The sequence below is a fragment of the Accipiter gentilis genome, chromosome 3 (genome assembly GCF_929443795.1).
Source record: "Accipiter gentilis chromosome 3, bAccGen1.1, whole genome shotgun sequence".
NCBI classification, from domain to species: Eukaryota; Metazoa; Chordata; class Aves; order Accipitriformes; family Accipitridae; genus Astur; species Astur gentilis.
The window spans coordinates 38,692,976-38,715,928 of record NC_064882.1 but is presented as its reverse complement, the minus strand read 5'-3'; the positions used below and the strand labels follow the sequence as shown (position 1 = coordinate 38,715,928).

The 22,953-nt window shown below is 41.0% G+C and overlaps 1 protein-coding gene across 3 annotated transcripts in view; it reads left to right on the top strand.

The window, feature by feature from the left end:
• SH3BP2 (SH3 domain binding protein 2) overlaps positions 1-22,953 on the top strand; it is a 93,642-nt gene that overhangs the window by 23,963 nt on the left and 46,726 nt on the right. The window contains exon 1 of one of the 3 annotated variants that reach the window (XM_049833346.1): positions 4,580-4,636. The exons of the other annotated variants lie outside the window; for them this stretch is intronic. The gene's annotated coding sequence lies outside the window, so the exon portion shown is untranslated. Of the gene's footprint in view, positions 1-4,579; positions 4,637-22,953 lie in introns of those variants that run through there. 3 annotated transcript variants of the gene reach the window in all.

Genomic DNA, 22,953 nt, shown 5'->3' with positions numbered 1-22,953 from the left:
TAAAGCAAGACTCAGTCTCCTCTTCCAGACTCCACAAGAGGAAAATTGATTTTTTGTGTTGTACCCAGAAAGGCTTTATCCTGAGCATGGGCATACCTAGCTGATAAATTGAGTATTTAGTCTAATTTAATCTAATTATCAGTCACCAGTCTACAGCTGTTAATCAATCATCACTTTGCTACTTACTGGTTCAGCAGACAGTACTCAGTGTTCAGTTAGCTAAATTGACAAATGGTGGTTTCTCTGAGTGGGGTGTTCTGACCCTTTGGGGACCTTGAGACGTACCCTCCAAAGTGCAAAAAGGCCCAGGGGGGAGTAGTCTGCTCATACCCTGTAGTTGCCCCCATCTCCAGCCGCCTGCTGGGATGATGCAGGATGCAACTGGAGCAGTTGGGAAGGACCTAGTGTCCCAAACTGGATGAATAAGATGGAGAGCGGTGGGGATCAGGTGTGAAGGGCTGGGAAGCAACTGAGTGAGAAGAACAAAAGGATGGGGGAAGTATTATCCAGGAAAGCATGGAAATGGAGGGAAATATGTCTGGTATGGCTAAGATGGAGGCAGGAGGGAATGAACAGCCCCAACGAGCCCACTGCTCCCAGTGCTGCCCGCCTCGCACACCCAGCACAGCGGGAGCAGGAGCTGCTCCGTCCCTACTCCGTCCCTACTCCGCCGCTACTCCGAGTGCGGACTGCAGGGGGTGCGAGTGCCTCGAGAAACGCCTTCCAGGTCGGTTGGGCGGTTTTTCAGTGTGGGTTAATCACGTTCACGGAAACTTTCACCGGTAACTGCTTTTTTTGATGGCAGGATAGATAAGAGGGTTACCTTAATCTTTTATTTCATTCTAAGTGCTTCCTAAACTCTTGATAAGAGTGGTAAATCCCCAGTTCCTCACACGGAGAACTAAACCGTCGTTCCTAGAGATGGTGATGCAATCGCTGGTGTTTTCCTTTATCTCATCTATATTTTAATTAATGATTTCAGACCCTGCAGCTAGACTTAATAATCAGTACAGACGTCTCATCTCGTAGATAATGATCAAGTCAATTCAGCCGCAGGGATGCAAGAATCATCTGCACACAGATTCATGCAATATGTTACACAAGCAGCAGGCAGAGGCAAAAACAGCTGAAGGGAAAAAAAAAAATCATGTTACACAATGTTCTTTCTAAACCTTCCAATCCCTTTGTTTTAATGTGCTCCTGTATGAAATAAAGTCAGTAGATACATTTATTTAATTGCTTTGGCATTTTATAGCTCCTTCTGCAGAACACCAGGACCTTTTGGACTTCCTCTTATGTTCCAATGCATATGGCTCCATGGCCAAAATGTCAACAGCTATAGACTTACAGTAAAATTACATTATAAGCAGTCTATGTTATTAATGCAGAGTTGCATTAAGGCCGAGTTGTCTTTCGGTAGCTGAGCTGTTGTTTGGATATCTCATGAGATGCTGCTAAACATCCTAGAGTAAAAGACTTCTCCCTGACACTTTGAAGTCCATGGGACTTTTGATGTTGACTTCATTAACGGTAGGATGAAGCCATACATGCCTATGTATTGTATAAGGCTGACCTTTTACTGAATCACTGTGGCTATGAGTGAGTCAGTCAGCTCTTTGGTGCGTCATCTTCTCTCTCTCTATAAGGTAATTCAAGTAAATGTCATCCCAGGTGCAAGCTGAGGAAATTCCTGAGATAGAAAAGCAAAAAGTTCATGGAGTGCAGTTAACTATCTTTTTCATTCTTCATGGCCCTTTGTACCAATCTTTTCTAATAAGCATTGCTTGTTGTGAAAATGCATTCTCCAATGCTTGTAAAAAAGATTAGAATCTGTGCCATTGAAGAAGTGCGAGTGTTTGTTGAAATGAAAAAATGTGTGGTCTACAAATTTGTGAAATGTGGTAGCAAAATACCATGTGGAGTTCAACAAAGTGAAACAATCCTTCCAGCCCCGAGAGTTACCTGTTCTTGTAATTCAAGCCACGGAGTCACATCACAGGGGACCTGTGGGATAGCAGTACCCTCTTGTGTAATGAGATCTGCAGTGTGATGGGAGATGCTCTGCTACGTATCATCCATTCAGTTTTTCAGGGCGGTAGATCCTTCCTGAGCCGGAGGTCTCAGTGATGGGTTGGGGACTTAGTCTCCCCATCATGTGGATAAGGCAGCAGAGGCACCTTTGAGGTCTGAGGATTTATCAGTTCATGGACAGATTACAGGATGCTCAGTTGTTGGACTTTGTAAGCTGCTCTCACAGCAGAAGAGATGGTATGAGATTGTTCTGAGTCACGGTCATTAATAAAACAGACCTTGCTTATAATTTAGCTGTGATTGCTTTGGTAATGTTGTAAATTTGCATGATTAGTTCATTATAACTCATATGAGAAATATAACTAATGTGCAGCAATCTTCTCTAGCATTTAGTTTAAAAGCAGGATATAGAAACAGCATAGCAAAGAGTTTCTTTGATGTTCACGTGGCAGTGGCTCCCTAGCATTGAATGATCTGTAAAACCCGAATCTTCTCTCTTCTCCGGTCTCCTGAAGTGACCAGAGAATTGCAGTTCTATTCTTCTCTGATCCCTGGGAAATAATATGTTTTACTTTATGGGATAAACAGATTCAAAATCTCAATTATAGCTAGAAAGTTTACCATATGTGATCTTTGGACTCACTTTTGTTTGTCCCTAATATTCTAGCAGGCATTGGCCTTATTTGCCTATATATCTGGTGTAGTCTTACCATATTAATTACCTTTTCTAGTGTAACAGTTTAGAGGTGTACACCAGCCTTCTGCAATCACTGGTTAATACACATTCATAATCGTTCACTTTTTGTTAGCCTTTCATCCATCACTTCACACACACATTCAGTAACTAGTGCAGTGAAACAGTCAATTCAGGTAAGCCTTTCTGTTTCCTTGTTAAGGATAAGAATACTGAAGTGTTATATAGGCCAAGAATATCAGAAGTGGCCTGAGATTTTTGGGCTAATAGCTGAGTTTGTTGGTGTCCAATATAAGCCACCGAAAGAGACCTGATTTTCCAAAACGGGCAAGATACATGCTTTCTGAAAGTCAGGTGCTTCTAAAGGGTCTCTAATAGACAGCTAAAAAACTGAGTCACTGAAGCTGCTTCTGGAAATCCTGACGAGTGTGCTTTGTCTGAAATCACATAACAAGTTAAGGGCAGGTAAAAATGAGTAACTGACTCTTGCTTTCAACTGACCTGTGATGCCTCCTTTGCCTATTCATTAGATTTCTCTATGGCTTTCATCTAGTCTACCCTTTTTGCATCTTGTAATTGCTCACCAAGATACATCATCATCTTTCTGCTGGTTTGTCATTAACATTCCTTTTCTGTGCTGTCTCCCCCCCAGTCAATGCGCTGGCATGATAACACTGTCACACCAACTACTGAGTTATTTTCTTATATTTCCTCTCTTTATCCTTCTTCAGTGTTTCACATTACACTTGTACATGAAACTCTTTGATGCAGGAACCATTATTTTTGATTGTACAGCATCTAGAATAATGCTAAGTTTATAAATTAGGTTCTTTGGGGTTCACTACACTACTACTAAAGAATTACAGGATTTGCTTGTCATCCATGTTGATTTTTCAATTTAGTCAGCTCAGTGCATTGTGAAACAGAGCTGAAGAACCTTATGCTTTATACCTTATGCTTGAACACATTAGGGTGGGATTGCTGCTGAAAGCTATTTCCAGTTTTCTGAGTCAGAACTATCAAATCTGTATATTAGGTAGGACCAAAGCAACTCTACTTACTCCAGAGGACAAAATTTATCAAATTTTCCCTATACTAAATTTCCATTGCTTTTTGCCTGAGAACGTTCTCATATGTCAGAAAGGCAAGAGCATTTTGTGTATGATGCTACGGAGCCGCCCCTGTGAGATTTATAGTAAAGAATTTTCCATGGACGGTATGCAACTCTTATCCTTGCAGTACACTGGAAGGATGAAGAAGCTGTCTGTGTATAGAATATATTTCATCACAGTAATTATACATATAAAATGTCTTTTTTCTCGATACATTTAGTATTTATGGAATTATCAATTCATTTTGCTTTGCAATAAACAGGAAGTAAGAATTCCTAATACGCTCCCAACTGCTCCAGTTTCTGGGACCAGCTGGAAAGCCTTCCCTCCCTACGTTTTTCACAACTACTCCATGCTCAATGCTATACTTTGCAGACCCTGTCCTTCCTTAAAGCCTGGTTTAATATCCAACACTTTCTGTTGCTTTTTGTTATTATTTAATGAAAGTCCTGAGTGGGCAAATCATAGTCATAAACCCCTCAGGAATTCAGTTTTATTAAACAATTTTCTCAGTCTTAGCAGAATTATATAGTGCAAGTTAATTAGCCCTTACGACAACCACTTTCAAGAGTAGGGACAATGAATGTATTATTGTCCTCACGACAAAGCAGAGAAGTTAAATCTTATTTAAATCAGACATAGTAGCTTCTGGTCTTGTTCTCACAGGTATTACTGATGAAGCATGTTCCTGTGAATGACTGATGTGCCTGTTTGATCTTTTTGCAAAGAAAATTACTTTGGAAAGGATCGTGACCAAGAGTGCTCATGATTTCCTGAGTGTATTGACCTGGACCAGCAGGTAAGGCGAGGCGTACCACGCTACAAGTGCTGGGCACTGAAGCATTGTATCAGCGTATGTGCTGATGTCACTACGATATAAAAATGTGCAATAGCTTCTGTTATTTCCATTGAGTCTTCATTCAGCACAAGAAAAATAAGCCTGTCTTATTTTAAGCATGCAGATATTCTCAGTGCTTTATTTTTACTTTTGATTTTTTTTTTCTGGTTGAGCTTGAGTGACTGGTTGCTAACTTTGACATCTAGATTTTTTTATGTTCTTTGCATGTTTCCTGGAACAGTTTTATGTCGTCTTTTTTTTTTTTTTTTAAATCAGAATACCTGCATAAAGGCACGTAGGTGGGTTTTTAAAATTCTTATGTGCTGTTTTTCACCATAAGATGAGAGTGGGTACTTTGTCAGTATTTCTTCCAATGTTCCTCTTGCAAACGCTTTTTAAATGTATCCAGCTCAGTATTGATGTGTTTCTTTGCAGGCACTCTTCTGCTTCTGTCTTCATGATATCTGAATCAATCTGGATTCACCAATTAAAATTCATTATCTTCATAACACTTGTGAATTCAGATAGTGTTGTCATCTTTGACCTACAGCTAGGCTCTCTAATCTGGAGATATTAAGTGTCAGATGACCATCATTTTGGTTTAATGATTTGGAACATTTTAAACATTTTTTTTGGCATAAGTGAGCACAGTGTTTAGCATGTTCGAATTCTCTATTTTCTTTAATAGGGATGTTTTTATTTCTCCTTTCTGGGATAATTTTCCCCATTGATTAGACATTTTACTTTTTTGTCAGCATCTAAGTTAGGGCCCCTACTAATTATACCATTATTAACTACCCAGCCCTGGTACCTTTCTTCTCATACTGAGGAGGAATATTCACTCAATGCATTCAATAACACAAGCAAAACCACTATGTTGTCATGCAATTAAAGACTGAATTGTAATGCACTTGCATGCATGCACTTAATGAATTTAATTAATTAAGTTTCATTTATATTTCTCAGCTTTTGAGGCCTGGACTTCATAACCTTTGTATTTTTTTAAGTAATTTAAAAAATAATATTGTAATTATTAAGAAGAAGAGAAGTATTCTATCATTTAGATTTTATTCCTAGGGTGTCTGACCATTAAGTTTATTTATATAAGTGTGTATACCAGATACCAGAGAAGAGGCCTTTAACGTTCATGGCCAGAAACATATAGACTCATGACTTCTGGGCTTGTTGCCTGATTTTGGAAGAGGAGATGCTCCAGCAGTTGTAGACCCTTCAGCCTGTTGGAATCTACTGACCTTTTCTAGCCCCAGATCTGAAATTAGTGACGTGGGCCATGTTGATGCCAGCCAGATTTCTGCTGGAGACAGCCACAAACTGAAGTCCTTGATCTTTGCTGCACAAAACTATAATTTTAACACCAATCCTAAACTAGCTTATCAAGTCCTTTCAGACACCATGCAAAGTCTGTTATATCAACCCTACTCAACATTGAGATCTGAGGCTGGCAAGAAACAGTAAGATTAAATTTAGGACTAACTTAAATTGGTTCTTGGATCACAAGGGTGGTTATAATTCAGGATGGGACAAAAACATGTCCTGGAGTTAAATTTGCCACCCAGACTGACAACCTGAACCAGGTTTGGGTCTGGGAATGGCTGGGGCTGGCTGCATCTGCTGGAAGGGAGTTGGGCTTAAGGTTTAGGTGATGGAAGAGGGCACAGGCAAGCAAGGTCAATGAGTTTTATTTAGTTCTGGATCTGGCAAGGGTTGCAAGGCTTGATCACAGCTGCGGTGTCTCTGGTTTTTATGAGGCTGGGAGAGCTCACTGTCTTAAAATTAAGAAAGGATTTGCACTACTGCTGGATTCATGCTTCTCTTGGCGCCAGCCTTAAATTTAGCAAGGGCTTCTTCCCAGTCCAGCACCTGATCTTTCTTCACCAGCCCCTGCTGGCCTAAACTTTTTCCCAATAAAAATCTTGGAATTAATTTTAACATCCAAACTTCTGTAAGATGAAGGCCTAAAATTAGGGATGTCATATTGGCACAAGCCCCAGCATTACCTTAGTAAAGCCTTCTACATCCACCCTTAACCCTACATCATAGTCCTTGTCAACCTGAACCTTAAACTCTTGTCTTATCCTAACTGTGACTCTTGCCAGTCCTACTCCTGATCTAGTTATGTGGCTGAAATCACAGTCTTAAGCTAAGAAGCACTCATTACACAGCGCCAGCGCAATTATAGCGGATTTTATTTGCTCACATGGAGCAGTTACATTCAGTAATACTGCTTCAAGGCCCAGCTAGATAAATCGGTGTATTTATATCCGTACATTGTTGTTCCCGAAGAACTGAGCTCTCCCTGAACACTGGGGGACGTGAGGACATAGAGTTAGCAAGTTTGGGCAAAAGTAACTGTACCAGGTTTAGCCATTACCCAGAATATACAGGTAGCAGGAGGTTCCCATTATGGCCCGTGTGTAATGACAGCGGCTGGCAGCTGCTGAAACTCCAGCTGAGAGCCTTTATATCTGAAAAATTCAAAACTAACAGCTTTAGAAACAGAGTGGGTCCTATTTCCACTGCCAGAAAAAGTGCTGTTTAATGTGCAAGGGCAGTGTTTATTTTTGTGTATGACACACATGGACACTTTGATATACAGCTCAGATGCTCTTTTTCAAAATAACACTTATTTTGAGCTCACAATGGGAGCTCTCATTCAAAAATTAGTAAAGTTGCATCATTTTTCTCAAGAGTGAGATGTGTCAGTTTTATTCCTTCTGGTAATCCATAGTCTTCATCAACAAGAGACATGGCTAAACATTTTAAACAGTTATTGGAAAACCAGTTCTCATTCTTCCTAACTAGAAGTGACATTCACAGGAATTCACATTTCTTGGGGACCAAAGAATGACATGCAGGATGTTACTGAAAACAGGAGCAGGATAAAAAGAAAATGCAAGCTCTTTGTCCTCCAGCAAAATGAAAAACAGAGTGACAGGGATTGACTTATTCTTTTTTTAAGAGACAGAATGAAGGGGAAAAAAATACTCTCAGTATGATAGTGAAACATTTCATCCCCCCAAGAAATCAGTCCTTGTTGTCTTGCTGTGAACTTCCCCTGTATGGTATTTCACACATAACCAAAGATACTGGAAAAAACCCACAACTTTTTTTTCTACTACCAGTCAGTGGTATCAGACCAAAAGCAATAAGCTGTTTCTGAAGTATCTCCTTATCCGATCCCTGGTGGATCAGAAGAGGTATCATGGGATTCTCCTTTCATAGAAGACTTTTTGAGGTGGTTAGCTAGTGCATCTCGCCAGTAGGAGACACTTCCCCCGTGGATACAGGGCACAGCAGAGTGCCCCTACATTTCGGGTGTGCTGGGAGATCATAAAGGCAAGTAGGCAAGGTCCTTTTGGTGCATCCTGGTGCAATATTGCACCAAGCACAGCTCAGATGGATCAGGATCTTCAGCTTTCTCTTTTTGCGGCAGCTTAGGAAAAGAAATATTAGATAAAATGGCAAAAATAGACAGTTTAGATTAAACAGGATTCTGAGTGCTGAGGAAAACTGTGGAGGAACTCAACTTATTGGGATGAATAAGAAACTTGCCAAAGAAACTTTTAGGTTATCACAGGGAAAGGAATAACATAAACTATTAATTTATCCCATTAGTTCCTATAGTCATTGTCATCACTTACTAATTAACTCCAGATGTAACCCTAGGTTGACTATGGAAAATGCTATCTCAGTGTGGATCACCAGCCAGAAAAAATTACCTAAATCCTTGGATGCATAAAAACCTGGAAAATACAGTGCCACAGTCAAGGGAATGGCTTCACCTGGCATGTTCTTTGTAGTTTCACTCATTTCTAAAGAATTCAAGATGCAGAGTGAGTTATAAAGCAGGCAATGGAAATTATTAGTCACGGGGATGGTGTGCATGGGCAAATAGTGCAGAGCAGGTGACGTGCCAAATTATGACAATGATGTGTTCTTAGGTTCATGTGCTTGTACCTGCCTCAAGATTTCGCTGAGGCCAACAGTGCAGCAGGATTCAGGGCTCAATCCACAATGCTGAAAATAAATGCCATGATATTAGACAGGATAGTGTTTTTTTCAGAGATACACAAATACTTCAGGGCATGAAAGAAATATCTAGCAATGGAAATCTTGCTTACAGGGAAGTTTTTTATGTTTTTCCATCTGATGGTTTGTTGAAGTACTTAACACTGAGTGCTACTAGAGAACTTGGTGGAAATTTCATATGATCTAGCCAGGACATTCCCATATAACTATATGTACAACTCCTTTGATTTAGATAATATTATTGAAATGAATAAACTGTTCACTTGCATACCTATTTCCAGGACAGGACCTAGCTGCTGTAAAGTACCATCCTGTTATTTGCAATGTGAAACAAGTAGTCATCAGCTAACACGCTTGACTGAACTTCCTCATATTAACATTACAAACCAAGAGCTGAGCTTCTGCCTCATATGTCTTGCTAATCTTCACAGAAAATTGTCTTGGAGGATGAAAGGTGTAGGCGGAGTGAGTGAGATGAGGACACAGTTTTGTGTACAAAACATTCCCCCCACGCAAACGGGACTCTGGGGGTGGCTGCTATTTTTAGTCTCAAATTTAAAAGCCACAGTCCAAAAATAAAGAAGTGTCACTACAAATAATAGAAGTGAGGCCAGCAGGTCAAATCTGGGTTCTTGCCTTTTTTTTTTTTCTTTTTTTTTTTTCTGAAAGGTGGATGTGTGTGGGCTGGAAGATGGTTTGAGCGAGTCACTTTTGAGAATGAAGAACAATATGGGAAACAAATGAAAAGTGCTTTAGGTGTTGATCATTTCCTTTTTCATAATAACAATTGAATGGAACATATTGGTAAAGCTCACGTACTGTACACCTACGTTTTGTATTTTTTGTATGTTTGGTGCTTAATCCAAGATGCCATAGGAGGATCTAGTGCTTCTGTTGACTTAATCACTTGTTTAAAAAATGTGGTTTAGCATGGCATGTATTTTTATGCAGCAAGAAGGCCTATTTATGACAGTAAATTAAGGAGTGAAATTATAATCTGCTCTTTACCCTGCATTCATTCCGCATGAGGACACTTCTACTCTTACATGGAAAGTGAAGTAGCCAGTTCTCTCTGAACTCATCCTTGCTTACTCCACCATCATTCCCATGTGTTTAAGTCCCTCCAAAAGTACTAAATGTCGCACTTGTAGGTGAGGATGTGAGATGAGGCTCTGCTTGGCCTCACGCTGTGTAACCCTGGGGGCTTAGTCTAAGATCAATTTAGGCACCCAGGTACCTTTAAAGCTATAGGGGCTTCACAGGGAAATTGCACTAAGTTGAACCAGTGCTGTTGACAGTGAACTGAACCGAACCCAAACCTGACCTGCAAAAGCAGCTTCAGTAACTTATTTTTATCCTTGAACTGACATAAAGCCATTAATTTTATGTTTCTGTTGATTCCTACCAGGAAATGAAACCCTTCTCAGGGTAAGAGCTCCGCAGCGTTTCCCAGCAGAGACCTGTTCAGCCTAGGGAGGGCTGCCACCTCCCGGGTCCAGCAAAGCTGCTCTGTCGCTGTGTCTTCCTCCCTTCTGCCCCCGTCTTTCTCTCCCCGAATGACTCACCCGTGCACAGCAGATGTTCCTGCCCCTGCACCACGATGCCTCCGCAGCCCTCAGCAGGGATCTTTCTGGCACGGGGTTTTTTGCACTTGCCTAAAGTGAGCTCCGGCTGTACGGTTGGTTTCTGGCAGGAGGAGGCTGACTTTCACGTCGCGGGGGTGAGCGGCTGACGGCCAGCACTGCCCCTAAAGCCTGCCGGCACCCTCAGCCTTGACTTCCCACTATCATCAGCCCCATTGCATATCCCTGCATATGGCTGTGGGATTATGCTTGTGTGGTCTTCCACTTACGTCTGTGCGTGTGTGTGCTCTTACGTTGCTATATCGTCTGCAGGCAGACACACATCTGCTAGGTGGGGATGGGAATGGCAGAGAACCACAGCTTCTCTCCTTCAGCTTCAAGGAGAAGGTTGAGAGAAGTGGAAATGCCGTGCTAAGGCAATCGTAGAATGGTTTGGGTTGGAAGGGACCTTTAAAGATCATCTAGTCCAGCCCAAATGTCTGGTGTCTGAGCTGAAGGTAGGTTACAGAGACATCTTATCACAGGACTTCCCATTTTTAGGACTTATGTGTTTTTTCTGGGGAGCAATTCAAGGCCACCAAATAATTAGGGATTGTTACTGGACTCAACTGGAACTGAAACAAAAGTAAGACTAAAAGGTACTGGTCTGAATCTCTGGTTATAAGCATTCTTGTCTAGAGCAAAATAAGTCAGGAGGAAAGAGGGTTAAAATAAACTTGAATTAATAAGGGAAGTGTATAATTTAGAATCTGCTGACTCTCAAGAACTGTTCTGATGTTTGTTTTGTTTGGCCTTTCTATCTGCATCATGATATGAAACCCTACAGCTTGACTTTCAGTGATTTCCCTTTGAAACAAGATAATGTTTCAACTCTCCAAAGACTGAAGGCTGAACTCCTACCACAGCTGTGATGGTGGAAGCACGGAATAACTCACTGACCTCAATCTCAGTTGCTCTAAATAATTTTATGAGGTACATCTTTAGCTAGGCTTTCCTGTCACTCTTGTATGTGAGGGGTTTTTATGTGGGTCGGGTTTGGGTTTTTTTTCCTTTTGCAAATTTTTTTCTAATGATAGCAGTGCCTTCTGAAAAGCATTGGATTGACATTCTGGACATCAAAGCCTCTGCCAACAGAGCACATACTGAAATACTGCCCTGCCTGTGTTCTTGAAGCATAACCTGAAGGGATCATTTGTTAGGAAATGAAGATAATTCAGTCTCTAAAGCCACCCAAGGCCTGGCCCTAAGCAGCTAGAACAAACATTAGTTTGTCTCCAGACTCCTTTACCTTTCTTTTTTTCCTCCCAACTCTGTTGAAAGCATTTCCCAATGTCTTGTTCTTTTAGGCAGTTTGACAATAGACAGAGTAAATTTCCCCTATCTCGTGGTCGTAATTCTGGTTATTTCAGGAAAGGTTGCTGTTCATTCAGTCTGGTTTCGTTGGACACCCAATCTGTGCGGTCAATATGTGGCTCTTACATCCTGTAAATGATAACACGTTTCATACCTAGTCACCAGATGGATTAGTCATACCCGGTCACCAACATTTAGTTCTGAATTATTCTCTCCCACCGCTTTTCCTCACACTTTTACTCAGATTTTCTGTCTTTTGATTTCCAAGGGGTCTTGGTTGGTGGGTGACAGCTCCTATGGGCTTTCAGCTCAAAGGTCTGAAGGTGGTCTCAGCACGCTGCTGGTGTCACCAGATAGCACGCATGGGTCAGGGCAGCAGCTCTCTGCCATGGGAGCTCACTTCACTAACAGCTACAGTGGACATGAAAGGTAGTAGTGATAGAAATATTTCTTGGTTTCTGTCAAGGCAGATGCTTTCATGCAGGGGACATTGACTTTTCTTGGTATAGCAGCTATGTTACCTCCAGTCTTATTAGAAAACACAGATTTACAACTGCTTATCTCAGAGGTGACGGAATGTCCTGGCCTCGATGCATTTTATTTTGTGGTAATTTCAACAGACAGAAAGCTTTCAAAAGCTCCAAGGGCTGAACAATTTCTTTGTGATAGAAATATCTCATTGTGCTTTATCTGTGATGTTATCATCTCGGTGAAATCAGAGATCCCTGCATGCAGAGGGTTCTTACAAAATCTCTCAAAGACAGATTTTGGGGATTGTTTTTCCTCTAAACATCGCAGAACAGCAGATTATCATTTGGCTTGGTCTGATCTCAGTAAAAAAAAAGCCAATAATCAGCATGTACCTTAATTCCATTTATATAGTTGTATAACTTCTTAAGTTACACATATGTGTAAAATCTAAGTTTCAGTGGATGGAAGATAATTCATAAACCTTAGGCAAGTATAGGTACAGAATTACTTATGGAAGTGGTGGTGCATAGTGCTGGGCAAGGGATAAGAGTGGGAAGTCTTTAATTGTTGTGTTGAAAGAGGTGGGTTTAGCCCCACTTCCACTCCCTTCCCTGCATGTCCTGCCACCAGATGGGGAAACCTGACTGCACACTGTCAGGGCTGCACCTCTCTGCCAAAGTCACGCTCACACCTCCAGGGCAATGCTACTGACAGGCGTATAGAAGGCACATCAAAATACCTTTCAAAACAGATTAGAAGTGAAGGAGTTTTGCAGAGATAAATTGAATGTGAAGGGAATTCCTATAAATGTCTGGGGAAAAGACCAATTGTAACAGATACGATCATTTGTGGTTCTCTCCGAGGAATGTATCCTCCAACGTGAAATGTAAAGGACAGCAGAGTTCCCAACCATGGGGGTCAAGGAATATGCACAACCAATTGAGTGGATATGGGAAGAGATTTGTGTTGTTGATTAAGAATTTTTTTTGGTTTCTTCAGAAATATTTTATCAACCCTTTTTAATTTTTTTTTGCCTGGCTCGAAAGTTGTAAGTAAACATTATTACTTACCATTTCTTTATAACTCTTTGAAGACAAGGGTGGTTTCAAAGTAGTTGCCTAATTTTCGCTTTAAAGATGTGGCAGTCCTTAACACTGGAACACCACAAGCACGCTTTCAGCTTCCCTTATGCTGGTCTGAAATGCCCAGAGGGTGAGAGAATGTTGTCCACAGGAACTGCACAGGCCAGTTTGAAAGCTGGTGCTGTGGAGGTCAGCAGCATCATCTCCCAGTGGCTAATGGCAATGAGGAAGCTCTCTGGCATGTGGCAGGGTGAGGAGGAACCTCACCTGAACCCCAGGTGTCCTCGTGAAGCAGTTCCCAGCTTTGAGGGACAGTCTGTGTGATATTGCAATTTTGGAAATTTCAGGAATGATTTGCCGAGGTCAGCCTGAGGCAAAGGATTGCCCAGTGCCAGATTGTAGGGAGACATATTCACTGGCAGGCTCATCACCTCTCTGATGGTGAGCAGGAGGCAAAGAATAAGTTCACAGCTCTGGGAGTGTATGAGCTGATAGGCATGTGTCCTGAAAGACACCTGGCCTTGAGCACCGCACTCAGTATTACAGGGACACAACTTCCATGTAGGATATAAATTTGATGGCCTCCTCTGAAATCAGACACCTAGAAGCTTTCATTCCAGTATTTTCTTTTACAGTGGTGGTGGTGGCAGTGTTACCAGTGACACTGTGGGAAATCCAGGTTCCAGTTTTTCTTTTGTGTCAGGGATGATACAAACCCCTGTTGCGTAGATGCTCATGAGATGAGATGCTGGGAGCAGGAACTGGACACTTGAACTGCAGTTTCTGCCCATGGGATTCTCCATGCACGTCATCACATGGCACTACATGTAAAATGCAGCAGGAACCCAAGCCTCCATGCTGTATTCCCTCCAGTAAAAGGGTATATCTTTATAGTCACTCTATACCTTATAGGGACTTGATGTGCAGCAGTAAATATATGCCTTTGTGGCGCAACAGATTTTTTAAGTAGCATTATCAGAGCTGGCTGTCGGAGAGCAAGCTGAAGAACAAAGCCCTATAAAGAGCTGTAGAGCTCTGTGCCAGTTGATTTAGCCTGTCTATTAGCTGGACTAATTAACCCAGATGGAAAGCAATACTAATGCAGTCAGTCTGCTTCTGCTTTCTGAGCCAGTTTGTTCAGAGCCAGCTCTGATATTTCAACACAGTAGCACATTGTCTCTGTAAATATATTCTCCGTGCTGCAAATCAAATCACTTCGTAGCACCCTTACTGCTTGCACATGTCACTGCTAACTCATATCTTTATATGTCCTGGGGACTGCTTATATAGGGTCTACAAGTGAAAAAGGCACAATTTTCCCCATGTTACTTAATGGTAGGGTTTGTATTTCCTACCCTATATGTTCTAGATCACATGTATTTTTTAATGGCTTTTAATATGAAAATTCCTAAATGCTGCTGTGAGATGGCTTCTATTGTGCAATACCAGTGTAAAAGAGTATTTTATACATTATTTCTAATGTAGCTGTCAGTGTTGGCAAACATATATTCCAGTGAAAAGATTAAACAGTCTACATAGCAGAGTACAAAGCAGACTAAAAAGTAGGCTAAAAGAAAGATATTTCTAAGTGGGTTATCTTCACATGGATATAAAACATAGAGGGAAGAAAATTAAATACTCTTCATCAAAGCTGTGATCAATTATGTAAGGGTTGAAGAAGGATGACTACTTATGAATAATTCTTCTTTTGACTTCTAGCTGTCCTTTAAAAACATAAAATACAATTTAGAGACAGGTAATGGAGCACTGGAGTGAAAATACATGAGAAGGTCTGGGGAAAAGAAGAAAGTGTACCAAATTGTGCTGAAATCTATATGAAAAACCATAACGAATGGCGGTGAACCTGAAGCCTGAAGGAGCAGAGGTGGAGAAACTGAACCCGTACCACAGTCTTCACACAAGAGGCACCAGGTGCCCATCTGCCATCTGGGAGAAAGGATGCCTTTGCAGGGAATAGGGGATATGTCCTTTTGACTGTTTATTTGCCGGTGGTGCAGTACCCTCACCAGGAGTGGGGATGCTGTGTGACTGTGCTGACTAGCAGAGCGGTCACCAGATGGAAGCATTACAGTCAGATATGGTGGTGAAAAGGACATGCTGGTGCGAAAGCGTAGTTTCCATGACACCTAATCTTGTTCAGAGAAATCTCTAGGAATTTGTAGCAAATTGCCTAGGAGGTGGTAACAAATTTAGATTTAGGCAAGGAAATTCTCAAAGAAATTTCTCAAAGCCTCGGGTGCCACACAAAGCATAACACATACTGGAGGGCAGATAAGAAAACATGTTCTAGGGAAGTTACACTGAGTTTTCAAGGTCATGTAAATGTCAGTGCTCAGTCAGAAAGGTGGGTTAGCAATAACTTGTATTTGTTTAAATGATAATTGGTGTTAGTGAAGAGTGTAATGTATTTTGTGCTTACTTGAGGCATCCTGACCAGAAAGGTAACTGGTCTTAATCTCCTAATATCAACAGAAAGAAAATTTGCTTCCTTAGATAGTTTGTTCCCCTCTGTACGTATTAGTGGTCCATACCACTAATATAAATACCTTGGTCTCATCTTTATTTAGGACTCCATCTTTGAGTCATCTGCAAATTTGTCCATGTTTTTTTTTCTTTTTACTTCCACGTCAATGATGGAAATATTCAGTAGTGTTTGTCCAGCATAATACCCTGCTAGAAACATACCGTTTGATGATGATCCCCACTGAGGACATGCTGAAATCATTCAGCTAGTTCTGAATCTGTGCACTGGTTTGGTTATTTGTATTTCATAATGCCATATTTGTATCAGGATGTCAAGTTTGAAATACTGAATAGATACCCATGCTTTCATTGAATTCTTTATCTGTTCTTCCACTATTTTACCTGGGATCGACAAACTTAAATCTTTTCTTGCACAGATCTCCCCCACAATGTGTTTATGTGTTTTTAATGTTGCCACAACAGTTGCACTCTTCCAGTATTTTGGAATTCCACTCTAGCTGCATTTGATATTGTTAATGCCAAAATATATCAAGAAATATCAGTAGGCCAGATGTACTCTAGAGCCTGCTTTCTTACAGTTCCTGGGTGCAAATAATGCAGGCTAGTTGATGTAACAGTATTTATTCCAAAAGTTGCATTTTACAGTCACCTGACTTATTTGCTGATTTGACTGCAGTTCATCATCTTCATGTGATGTGGGTACATCATATCCCTTCCTCCAAATATAAACTAAAACCCTTAAGTACTTCTGCATTTTCTGAACCGTTATGGACAGTTTTATCATTTCCTTTGACTAATGGGCCTTCTACAATAGCTAGGATTTTATTTTCTTCCTAATGCATGTATAGAATTTCCCAACTTCTTCATAACTGTAGTCTCTTTTAATAGTATTCTGCCATACTCTAGCAGTTGCCTACCCCATGGAAACCTCTTATGAAAACCTCTCTCTGGCAGGCTATAATATAATTGTTTTATGAATGTGCTTCCTGGAGAAAAGGCCGCTCACACATAGCAGGACCCGATTTACCTGCAACCCAGAAGACACTGGGGCTCGGTAATTGTTTGCTGAGATCCTCCATACCTGTATGTAGGGTTTTAGCTGTGAGGAAAAAACATGTCGGTGATAAGCAGTGTCCGTTCAAGTTCAAGGAATTTAGTATGTTACGCATTCATGCGAGTGAGCTGCCTGTGGGTGCTGCTGTGTGTACTGACTGATCCCATGACAAGGTGAAGATGTCCTCAGCGAGGAGGTAACCAAGCCTTTGATGTTCCAGAAAGCCTTGAGGTCAGGGTGTGGGTTTGCATGAACCTGCCAGGCCCTGAGAACATGACCTTCATCTCAGTTTCTCTGACCACTGTGGCAGTGGAGGATGCAGTTGAGGGGCCTTTTGCACAGACCACAGAGATTAAAAAAAAGGGAGGAAATGTCTAACACACCATACCTTCAGCACAGCAGCAGAACCTAGGCTTGATGTGATTCTTGTAAATCAACTCTATTGATTTGTAGTTGAGGGGAAAGGCGAGAGAGCACACAGACATGTGGAACTTCTGGTTGCCTAAACATGAGCACCGAGCGCCGTTGAGGTCCTCTGAGCTGCGGGGCCATGTCTCTAGCTGCAGCTCCAAGGACACGGGTGCCTCAGAGCTCCTGTGTCATAGCTGGCAGCTCCATGTGAAAGTTTCAGGATACCTTAAGGCATCTCAGATGGCATAAAATGCAAATATGTAGGTATCTGAATTAAGCCCTTCAAGTGGGAGTCACGTTAATATACCTTAAAAGACGTAGCTGAGTGGAGGTATCTAATTTGCAAATAAAGCTTCCCTCATAACCAATAAAAATCTAGTGAATACACTCTAGTAATTTGATGAAGCACAGGAGGGTGCATTTGGATAAGCTGAGTAGCTCTTTGGAAATATTGACCAGGGACAGGACACCACTGCCTCAATGGAGGCACGTCGTGACTCGTTAGAAGCCTTGGGTATCTCACCCGGCCCCTGGCTGCTGCTCCCGGGGTGCAGTCCCGGTGTCATAGCTACTACCCTCCCTGTGCAGATGTCACGGATACTGTAGGACATCTTAAATAACATTAGCCATTTATGTGTGAACAACGGGAAAGCTATAATCAAGCCCTAGAACTCCACTGGCTGCAAAGGAAAATTACCCAGCTAGCTCACATATAGACATTTAAATTTCTTAATCTTAATAATCTTAATCTGGAGCAGAATCTCACCCGCTGTGTTTGATACAGGACTCACACAGGTCTAAGGCTAACATTGTGCTTAGTTTGGCTCAAAAGCTAACATTTCTAGATTGCAGGTCAACATGTAGCTGCAGATACAAAATGGGAATACTTTGTGTGGTTTACTTTTAACCTATGCAGGATATGTCGTCGGCTCAGATTCTCTATTTGTAGAAGCAGAATTCAGCAGCAGTTTTCTGTCCTTCGTGTCGCTGAGACCTGCAGTCTCTCAAGTCATTTATGTGCAGTAATGAGGACAGGGAGGGGGGAGTATTAGCATACCTAGCTGTGTACACCCATGGCCTGAAATGAAGGAGGCACATTAATGTGAGCAAGAAGTTGCAACACCATATTATTGGCCCTTATAATATAAGTAACAGCTTCTGTCACATCAGTTTTGCTCTCCTTTATTCCTAATGTAAAGTGATGTTTTGCAATAAAAGAGGATATCACAAAGACTTTCTCAGGCACCAGTCTGTTCACATCAGAGACAGAGAGTCTTTCTGCTTCTGCAGACACATCAGTTCCGATCAAGGCAAAACTCTCACCACTTTCGTAGAGGGAAAAATCACTGGAAATATTTTGTGGCATCAGTGAGTTTTGTGTGAGCAGAAACATAGGAGAAATGCCTCCTTTTTCCAAGTGGTTCAATATGTCACCAGATAACTCTGCTCTGACACACTGGAGAAGATTTAGCATTGAATGGAGATGACAGAAGTTAATGAATAATTACTTGGATGTATTATGTCTTTCATGAAAAGATTTCAAATTGCTTTACAAACAGTAAGAAAATAAGCTTCATAACACTTGGTGATGTAAAGCAAGGTGAGGGAAAATTCATGTCATATTGAAAATGTGTGGTTGGCTCGATTTTGAAAAATGTAGGGCTTGGAAAAATAAGCAAGCTCCCTTATTATTGTACCAAGAACAGAAATAATAATTGTATTTAACAAAAAGCTATGGAGAAACAAAATGAGCACTGACTGTTTACAAATTAGTTTGAGATGTGAACAGCTCAAACCCTTCAGATATTTGGCAGTAGGAATGAAACCTTGCAGGCAAGGACAATTTTTTCTGCACTGAAACTTCTGTTACCTTGTTTCACCAGGGATTCAGTAGCCTACATATTTTCTAAAAGTTTTCCTATAGACTGTCAGTTGTTCAAGTACCTGTATGCTTTGCGACTACTATTTTTTCTTACCATTATTGTTGTCTGTTCTCGATATGCAGACAAATATTGTAACAGAGCTGACTGATAGGCTTCAAAGATCAGATTGGTGTAATTCCTCCTATATTGTCACTTCATATTGTGGTGTTTCACAATGCATGGTCCTAGCATCAGCTCTGTTCTGTAACTCCACAGCATCTCCTGTGCTTGCTTATAGTGATCCATCCTGTATCGTATCTGTTTCTGCCTTATGACTATGTGGGGCATGGATATAATTTATTGTTGAAATAACTTTGTCTCTTGTAAAGTGTTATGTTCGTTTGTGGATAGTGAAATTGCCTTCAAGCGATGAGTCATAGAAAATGCCAACCCACGTCTCTCTTGTTTCCTTATTCCTGGTTGAAGGCTCACATAATTTCATTAGGACTGTTACAGTTTGATGTGTAAACTTGCCTTGAAAACACTGCATTTAAAATACATTCTTCAATCTAAAGTGAGGTGTCAGGGTTTATAGTCATCTGTATTATGTCTGTCACAGAGTATGTGCTCTCTTCAGAGCTAGACTGCAGGGTACCAGACAGCTTCCCCAAGGAGACAACACTCCTTTGTTCGTTTCTGGCTGTGTTTTTTACTTATTAGTTGAATTCTTGGCACAGTTGTTGGACAGATGTCCACAGCAGTCACAATCACAAGACTGTTTTGGGTCTTCTGGTTGTTAGGTTTGGTTTCTAAGGAGTTTTCAGCTTCCTTTTCATTGTCTGTGCCCTTTTGAGACATAGCTGTCCTCTCCACCACCTTTCTGAAGGGCGAGGCAATTTTCTATGTAATTCTGAGTATAGAACTTTCTCATCCTGATAGCACTGCTCTGTCACAATAATTCAGTTACCATATCCAGTCCACAGATATTTCTAATTTAAGAATTGGAGCTGTATATTAAAAAGACGAAAAAATTCAGAGGTGCTACCTCTGCAGAGCTTTTACTATTTGTACTAGCTTCACCTGGATCTTACAGAAAGCCCCAGCAAAATTCATGCTGAATATAGCAGGCAATGGATTGAGCCTGATGAAATACGACATGATGGCCCAGGTGTTAAGAACCAATCTGCTGGTACAGTTTATCAGGTGGCTGCAGAAATATCAGCTGAGGCACTCTCACAGTGACAAGGGAACAATTTATATAATATATTTTGAGACCAGTGGTGATAATGTGAGAACATTTTGTACTGGTTGTATGAAAGGTCTGTCTAGCCCAGTGGGGTTTTTTTCCAACACTTAGAAAGGAGTGAACTTTCTGGAGGGAGAAGTGTTATATTTTTTTAACAAATGATGATGGGTTTTGCTGCTTTAGGTTTGCCCAGGCTCACTTGAAACCCATCTGAACTCCTAGAATCCACAGCATCCTGAGGCAAGAAGATCTACAGCCTAACTGCACAACTACCACCTTTTGTGGTATTTGTATCCTTCTTGGAATGGGGGAACTAGAACTGCACACCGTTTCCAGCCTGTGAGGCTTGATGGATTTACACTACGGCATAAGGCTGTTCTCCAATTTGTTCTTGGTTCCCTTGCTAATAATTGCTAATGTTCTGTTTGCAGTTTTACTCTTGCTAAGCATTGAACTGCCAACTTTTTGGAACTATTACAGCCCAAGTGCTCATTCCTCCGTGGTAATAACCAGCTCAGGGCCCATCATTTTATATGCTAAGTTAGGAAAATTTTCGCAATGATTTGCACTCCATTTCAGCTTGCTCTGTTGCTCAGTATTATTAAGTCCTTCCTTACACTCAGCGCTTATCTTTACTACCCCAAATAACTTGATGTCAGCACATTTTATCACCTCCCTTCTCACAGTAAATTTTGCATTACAGTACTTTCATCGTATCATGTATGACTATGTTGAACAGCTTTATTTCCATGCCAGTTCCCAAGGAAGGAAAATGTCTTTCCTCACTGTGAAAACTCTCTGTGTAACTCCTGCCTTCTTTTTCCCATCTTCTAGCCAATTTTTTTGCCATTGGTGCTCAGCTTCTTGAAAAGTCTTTGATGACTAATTGCACTGAGGTTGTTTTAGAAATCTGAATAGGCTGTATCAGCTGCATCTCCCTTTTCACATGCCTAGTGACTCGTTTAGGGAACTCCAACAGATTTACTTGTGAGGCATAAGTCTTCTTTCTAAGAGCTATGCTGACTCCTCCTTAACACATTATCTTCATTGCCTCTCCTAATTCTTTTATTATACGCTTTATGAATTCACCCTGGTCCACATGCAGTGTCTGTAGGTCCCTGACTCTCTTGGTACCATTAGAAAAAAATCACAATCACATTTATTACCTTTCTCTTCTTAGATAAAATGCTGGTTTTAAGCAAGATGTTATACACCGTAGTTTGAACTATATTCACTTAGAACTCCTGGGAGAATACAGTCTTGTCTGGTGATTATGTAGTTCATTTAAACTATAGCTTTTCCTACTGATCCTTCAATTTGTCACAGATTTTCTAATAACTCTCCCTTAAAGAAAGGGTCTTGCATGGAAACTTCCCTAACTCTTTTAGAGAAGACATTTATTCAGCTTTTCTGTAATGCTCTGCTATGATCTTATCTTCTCTGAGGGTACCTTTAAACCTTAATCACATATTGACTACTGACTCTCTGGTATGCTTCCTGTTCTTGATGCATTTGGAAAAGGATTTACTGTCAGTTTTTATACTTTTTGCGAGTTTCTCTTAAACAACAGTTCTGGCCTATTTTATCATGCTTTTAAGCTTTTTTAATTTATTATTTTCTTCATTTGAGTATGCATCAGTTTTTAAAGGATGCTGTAATAAACTCTACATCCTTGCAGGATGAATAAGCAATAAAAACTCTGCTATGGTTTTGCTCAGTTCAAAAGGATGATTCTTGCTGGTGAGGATTCCTGCCAGAAATAAGCTCAAAGCAGTGGTTAAGAGAGTTAAATAGTCTTCATGCTGTCTAACAAGGATTTAAAGATAACTATGGGAGAAACAGAGCAAACATAGCCACATATGAAGAAAGATTTGAGAAAGGGCATAAGGGTGTCAGCACAGTCAAAGGGCAGAATAAGGGCAACTCAGTGTCCTGTTGTTAGGGAGCAAAGCTGGAAACTGCCCTGGTTTCCCTAGCAATACTTGCCACCCACACCAGCAACTTCAGCTTTCTCCACCAGGCAGACGTAGGCAAGAGCTCCACACTTCCTCACACTAGCAGAGTTTTGATGTTACTGCTGCCTTCAACCCTCGGCTGCTCCCTCCTTTCGTTGTGCCTAAAATCAGCCCTGCTCCTGTGAGATGCCTGCTTTCCCATTCTTCTAATGATGATTTCTAACCTAAATCCTCCTACATGATATTGAAACCCTTAGCCACCAAGTTTTCTGGTGTTCATGCCTTCATAAGCATGTCTGGAGCTGAACAGCCCTGAAAGGTTGTGTTTCTGTGCTGGATTTTGTCTTGCCCTTCACTCTTCTTGGTGTGAAGCCATCATAAAAAGGCTGTAGTTACCTGCATAGTAATTTCCTGCTGGAAACTTCACAACCATGTAAGATATATCATTTTGACAAGGTGAAAATAATTTTACTCACTAGCAGCAGACTGGAATTGTTCTGATGATTTCCGTTACTGTGCAGTTTGCTGTAAGAGGCTGGAAAGAGTAGGAGGAGATGACAGTGTGGTGCACTCAAATCACGAATCGTATGTCAGAGCTTTAGCAGTGTGTTATTTGGGATTCTCTGCCCCTGCAGCTATAGCTAGATTTCGTTTACTCAGTTTCAAAAGTGAAAAAAAGAGCACTCTATCTGGAGACAAGTTGCAC